Raw genomic sequence first — 7,560 nt, forward strand, 5'->3', positions numbered from 1 at the left:
GCAGAAAACGGCTCTATATGTTTCAAAGGGAAACAAAGAAAAGGAGGAAGATTTCATGTAGGAAACTGAGAAATGATTTACATATTTAACAGATAGGATTGTTAAGCTGGAAAAAGGGCATGATACTCAACTAATGGCATTTGCCCCTCTCCAAAAATCTAATTATCGATCCATTACCTGCCAATTCTGTAAGACGAAGGGCCACAGGATGATAGAGTGTAGGGCTTTGCATACACCACCACTGAGAGTTCTCATCTTCGTTCAGTTCGCCAGACACTGAACCTCACTGCCTCTGCCACTGCCATCGCATCCATCCCAGCCATCTGTGGCCATGGACAACCTGAATGTGGACATTGACATATGTGTCGAAAATGAGCCCCTGAGCTGAGTTACTTTTGAGATCTTTGCAGACAAAGTTCCAAAGGCAGCAGAAAACTGTCTCTGAGCACTGGAGAGAAGGGATTTAGTTACAAGGGATCCTGCTTTCACAGAATCATGCCTGGGTTTATGTGCCAGGGTGGTGACTTCACTCGTCATGATGGCACTGATGGTAAGTCCATCTATGGGGAGAAATTTGCTGATGAGAACTTCATCCTGAAGAATACTGGCCCTGGGATCTTGTCCATGCAAATGCTGGACCCAACACAAATGGCTCCCAGTTTTTCATCCATACTGCTAAGACTGATTGGTTACATGGCAAGCATGTGATCTTTGACCAAGTGAAAGAAGGCATGAACATTGTGGAAGCTATGGAGTGTTTTGGTTCTCAGGATGGCAAGACCAGCAAGAAGATCACCATTGCTGACTGTGGAAAAATCTAATACTTTTTTTGTTTTAGTTTTTGTCTTAACCACCAAACAATTCCTCTGTAGCTGAAGAGAGCACCCTTGAATTCCACCTGCTCTTATACCCTGTAATCCTTGTGCTCTCACTTGCTTCAATTCTCTTTGGATTTCATTTCCCTTTTCCTTCCACAAGTCTGGCTAGACAACAGAGTTAAGTTTATGATTATGAAATAAAAACTAAACTACAAAAAAAAAATGATAGAGTGTATAACTTTATTCAAGGCAATCATAAGGAATATGCAGTTTAATAACAACTACAGAAATTATAATTATAGAAATAACTATAATAATGATAATGGAAACCACAACTTTAGGAATGATAACTATAGGAAAAGATATTGGGAAAATGATAACTCAAACCAAATTATTCCACAACAATATAACTTAAGTGATGCTCATCCAAAAATCACTTGGGGTACTAATGCCCCTCAGGGGGGTGCCCAATAAACTTCCCAAATACTATGAAGGTGTCTGGGGGGGGGGGGGCTGAGGCACAGGAATCAGAGGATACAAACTTTGATTTTCTGGACCCTGATATCCTATTACCCGTTCTCCCTATATACTGCCCCCTCTATACTGATGAGCCCCATGTTACCTTAAAGGTGAGTAACACCTATTGTGATTGTCTTTTGGACACTGGAGCTTCCAGGACTGTATTAAAGAGTATACCTGATTTATATTGCTATTCCATTGGCTCAGGGAATGTAATGGGAGTGTCAGGAATACCCCAAAGAGTTAAAAAGCTTTCCCCTAGAATGGTGTCTGTAGGACCCCTAGAAGTACAACATTCTTTCCTTTTGATGCCTGGGTCCCCTTTAAATTTGCTAGGGAGGGACCTTCTATGAAAACTCAGAGCCACAATAACTTGCTCCCCAGATGGTTCCTTATCATTGGAAGTACCGGAGGAATCTTTAAAATTACTCCTTGTACTTCTCTCAGAGAGTCAGGAGGGGAAAGGGCATCCCACCTTTGTAATACCTGCAGATATACCAGAGTCTCTTTGGGCCACATCTTCTTCCGACGTAGGCTTACTTAAGTCTACTGTTCCTGTGCAGATAAAAACTAAATCTAGCTCACCTCCTTCCATTACTCAGTATCCCCTCACAAAAGAGGCAATTGAGGTCATTACTCCAGTAATAAACTCATTAATTGACCAAAGAATAATAATCCTTTGTAAATCCAGATACAATTCTCCCATCCTGCCCATTAAAAAACCATAAATAGGGCCTGATGGCAAGGACCTCTATAGATTCGTACAGGATTTGAGGGCTGCGAACAACTATGTTATAAAGAGACACTCCATAGTTTCTAACATACATGCAATTATTTTGTCTGTTCCTAGCACAGCTACATACTTTACAGTAGTGGACTTGTGCTTAGCCTTTTTTTCCATAACCATACATGAGAACTCCAGGCATATCTTGGCTTTCACCTGGAAGGGCTCTCAGTATACATGGAGTCGTCTGCCACAAGAGTTCATGGAAAGCCAGAGTTTATTTCCACAAAACTTGAGGCAAGTCACAGATAATATAACATTTAAAAACAATAAATTAATCAAATATGTGGATGATCTACTCTTGGCTTCAACAGACACAGAAACATGTCAGGAAGATAGTAAACACCTTCTTTTGGAACTACACAAAAGAGGAAATAAAATCTTGAAGAATAAAGTTCAGTGGAGTCTCCCTAAAGTAGACTATTTGGGGTTCATCCTGACTGAGGGTGCCTTCTCTATTTCTCCCCAACGAATTGAAAATATTCAAAATTTAAGTGCTCCTACCACTAAGAAACAGTTGAAAGCAATTTTAGGAACAACAGGATTTTGTAGACAATGGATTCCTTGCTATGGGGAAATTACCAATCCCCTTATAGCACTAACAACAGATTTGGTCCCTGAACCACTTAAATTAGAGCCAGAACACCTGTCAGCTCTATCAGATCTAAAACAGGCTATCCTATCTGCCCCTCCTCTAGGAATCCCAGATTACAACAAGCCACTTACTTTGTATGTACATGAGCGAAGAGGTGTAGCTTCAGGTGTTTTAATTCAGACCTTGGAACCTTCTCAGTGCCCAACCGCTTATTATTCTGCCCAACTGGACCCAGTAGCATCAGGAGCACCACCATATCTTAGAGGAGTAGCTGCTACAGCCTTACTAGTGACAAAAACTGTTGATCTAATATTGGGATGCCCATTAAAAATTATGTTCCCACATCAGGTAAAAGCACTGTTGCTAAGGCAAAGAACACAGGCATTCCCAGATCACCAAATTACAAGGTATGAAATAACCTTGTTCTATAGCAAAAACATTACCTTGAAATGCTATAACCCTTAACCCTGCCACCTTGCTTCCAGATTTACCAACTTCAGGAGAACTGTGAAACACTAGTATCAATGGCAGAAAAGCCTCGAGATAATCTCTTGGACACTCCCTTAGACAATCCAGATCTAGTCTTATTTACTGATGGTTCCTCTTTTATGAGGGATGGCATATGCTACACAGGAGCTGCTTTAGTCACAGAATTTGCAACTGAGTGGCCAGCTTCACTGCCCTCTAATATTAGTGCTCAAAGTGCAGAACTCATAGCTCTGAAACACACCTGTATAATTGCCAAGGATAAAAAGGCAACAATTTATACAGATTCTAGATATGCTTTTGGCATTTGTCACTCAGTTGGGAGGCTATGGCTCCAGAGAGGATTTTTAACTTCAGCTGGAAAATCTATAGCTAATGCAGAAATTATTAATAAAGTTCTTTCTGCTCTTCAGCTGCCTGAAGCCCTAGCTGTAGTTCATTGCTCTGCCCATACAGGTGGCACTGACCTTGGCTCTAGGGGAAATGATTGAGCAGATGCTGCTGCAAAGCTAGGAGCCATAGAAGGGCCTGAATTAATTTTAACATTGACAACAACTGATAACTTAAATTCATCACTTTCCTACAATTAAAATGAAGTAGAAAAATGGAAGTAAAAATTCAAAGCAAAACAGATTAATAGAGAATGGGTGTCATCTGAAGGAAAACCCCTGCACTCTAGAAGTTTCTATCACCAAATTTGCCAATCTATTCATAAAAATTGTCACTTTGGTACCCAGGTCATCATGGACTCTTTTAAGAGAGTATTGATAGCCCCTGGAATAACTACTATAGCCTCTAAAGTGTGTACAGCCTACTCTACCTGTCAAGCATATAACCAACACACCTTTCGTGGAAAAGCCTTTGGTGGGCATCCTCTGGCTTACACACGTTTTGAGCACCTACAGATAGATTTCATAACAACGCCAAAGGTCGGACATTATAAATTTTGTCTAGTCATAGTAGATCAACTGACCAGATGGTTGGAAGCATTTCCTGTGACCTGAGCCACAGTGTATTTTGTTGCTAAGGTGCTTTTAAAATAAATTATTCCTCACTTTGGCCAGCACCTATTGACTCAGACAGAGGAATTCATTTTACTGATTCTGTCTTAAATCAAATATATTCTTGCTTAGGGATAACTCCCAAATTCCATGTTCCATGTCATCCCCAGAGCTCAGGCCAAGTTAAAAGAATGAACATAGAACTTAAAACTATGATTGGCAAATTATGCACTGAAAAACATTTAAAATGGCCTGAAATTCTCCCTCAGGCCCTATTTTATCTTAGAAGCAGGCCTAGAGGAGACCTACACATCTCACCATTTGAGATGCTTTTGTGACATCCACCTATACAGTCTAAGCCTTTCTCCCCTGCATATACATCACTATTATGGGGAGATACTACTATTGCTTCCTATATATAGGAATTACAGCACAATATGCATGAACTCCATGAATCCAGAGCTGCAGTACAAAATGGACCACTAGAATTTTCACTTTATGACCTGAACCCAGGAGACAAGGTGTATATTAAGAATTTCCAGCATACTGGAGCAACTCAGTCTTCTTGGGAAGGGCCATTCCAAATATTCTTAGCTACTCCAACATCTATAAAGATTAGAGAGAAGGACTCTTGGATTCATTGCTCACATGTAAAGAGAGCATCTTCTGTTGAGACTGATTGACTGTATCCTATCACATGCATTGGACATAATAATCCATTGACAAGTGGATTCTATTTTTTGAGAACACATTAAATTTCTGAATTTTTCCCTTATTTTTATTATTGCTTTTCTTTTATTTTGATTAGAATATTTGGTTTTTTCCTTTCTTCTCATTTCTTGTACTAAAGGTACATACAATTAATATTATCTTTTTTCTCTCTGCAGTAATATGTTTAACCTATATATATATATATATATATATTTGCCATAATATCAATGCACACCCAAAAGCTTTAAACTGTGAGATATTCATACAATGTTATGGGACTGTGATTAATGTTTGTGTCTGATTCTAGGAAATTGGATAAAAAATCAAGAAGCACAGATCGATGCACTTCTAAGCCAATACAAAAGGACTTGAACCAAGTGTGAGACACGAGGTTGCAATGCTTGACATATGTTAATTCGTAGGACTTCCTTGTATCCACACTCTTTATGAAATACTCAGACAAGTACCGAAATCTGGCTATCATCCTGGCTTCACATATCCCTGAGAATGACAAAAAAAATCAGACCAGGGAATGATACTTCCCTATCAAAATAAAATTTTAGTTCTTTTTTTTTCTTATAGTATGACAACTTCCTGTAGTCTTGGCTGCAAATAGGTAAGAGAAATATTACTGCATTCTGTCCTACAGACTTGTGGGATTAGAAATTACTTTAACTGGACCCTAATACAAGGGCCTGTTAGAAATTTATTAAACCCTAATACAAGGGCCTATTATGAATTTATTCTTGGTTACTGAACATTTTATATACATAGATTTTGATATTTTGATTCCAATTTTGAATTTTTTTCTCTCTACCAAAAGCTTAACTTTCTTCATTTTTTCCTTTATTTTTTTTTTGTTTTTCTCTTCTTTTGATAATTGACTCATACAACCCCATAACTCAACCAAGCATCCTGAGATGAACTGGATGTTTCTTAACACCCACTTAAGAGGGGATTGTCTTTTAATAAAAATACAAGATTTGAATTTTTGTTCAAGAAATATCTTCAAGGAAAGAAGCTTGCTAACTCCTAAATCCAGAGAATGAACTGTTACAGAAAGATGCCAGAAAGCCTACACTACATCAAGAAGATCCAGAACAAACACTGGGTGTGGTTGATTGAATTGAAGTTTGTTAGAACATTTATTTGAATGTATACTCTTATGCCAATAGGGGATTGCCCCTAATTGGTTTTTGTCAATGCACCCAGAAAACATTGGTTTTGCTGTCTGTCTTTCTTCTATTTCCCTCTTCTTTCTAACTATTATAGTTTCCTCTTACAAGGTGAAATTATGTATGCACCTGCAGTTGGAAAATCTGGAGGTGCATGATGATTATTTTTAGTGATCAATTGGGGAGACGAATCTCCCAATCATCATCAGGGGTGATTCTGAATATTAGATTTACTCCACACTGCTTAGTCTCACAAAAGAGGAATGTATACACCCCTACTTAAGGATTAAGTATTGAGAAGGATGATAAATGACAGACATGTGCTAGCAAATGACAAATCAGAAACAACTGACAGAACCCTGGGCTGTCCTAAGTCAAGCTTAAGCTACCATTGTTACATGTGATATCCAGGAAAATGATGTAAAAACTACCTATATATTTTGTGTCACTTCCTCTCTTGACCTCTTCATGGAGAGGTGACTGGAGGCAGTGTGTTGAGCGTCTTGGCATCTTGTCATGGTGGCAGCTATTGTCCAGGTTTGGTGGTGAGTTTCCTTGATACAATACTGGGAGAAGCTTAGTAGCCATGTTCAGGTGAGGCATCTTCATTGAGCTCTCTTGGAGTTAGTCTGATTCTTTTCTCCTTTACCTTCCAAACACTATCTTCTTAGGAAAGTCTCTAATCTTCTGAAAAGACCTTGTGGAGGAGGTCTTTGAACTCCTCCTGGCATAGGCCAGGTGTGGGAGAAATCCTATATCCTTTCCCTTTCTCTTCTCCTTAATTTTTCCCTCTATATTAATTAAACCACCATAAAATTTCCAAAATGACTTGGATATTTTATTTGGGATATTCCCTGACAACCAAATTAATTTAGATTAAGTCACATTCCTAAAATCACCCTTACAATTGGTAGTAGTCAATTTACAAATATGTTTAACTTATACCTAAGGTCAAAGTAGGATGTAGTGATCAAACAAGTCCATGGGTTTAGTATTCATATACTGAATCTTATTATCATTCTTCTTTACTTATTGAGGCCATGTCCATATAATATTATCAAATTCAGATCATCTTTATAGGCAACTAAATGTATTATGTTTTAATTTAGTTTTTAGGATCCTGAAAAAGTAATAGTACAATTATTAGATCTCTTGACTATGATCTAAACTACAAAGACCCAGGGTTCATATCATTATCCTTCCTAGTAGTAGCAACATCAATGGTAGTAATAACATCATAAACGAGTTTCAATTCCCAAAGATTCTCAGGGAGCAATTTGTTTAAAAAGCCTTCAGAAACCAGAATGAAATTGATCCATCAAATCAGATCATACTTATCTTAGAAGAACAAGATTTAAAGAAGGTGACCAACATTTAAATGAATGGACCTTGGATGGATGGAAGCATATTCTTATCTTTTCTCTTCATTCATATTACCTAATTTCTATCTAATGTTTCTGAGAAAAAATAT

General features: G+C 38.1%; 1 pseudogene; it reads left to right on the forward strand.

Moving 5' to 3' along the window:
- The first annotated feature begins 331 nt into the window (after positions 1 to 331).
- On the forward strand, positions 332 to 821 carry LOC100020752 (peptidyl-prolyl cis-trans isomerase A-like; annotated as a pseudogene).
- Positions 822 to 7,560: the final 6,739 nt, after the last annotated feature.

The sequence above is a fragment of the Monodelphis domestica genome, chromosome 1, assembly GCF_027887165.1.
Source record: "Monodelphis domestica isolate mMonDom1 chromosome 1, mMonDom1.pri, whole genome shotgun sequence".
NCBI classification, from domain to species: Eukaryota; Metazoa; Chordata; class Mammalia; order Didelphimorphia; family Didelphidae; genus Monodelphis; species Monodelphis domestica.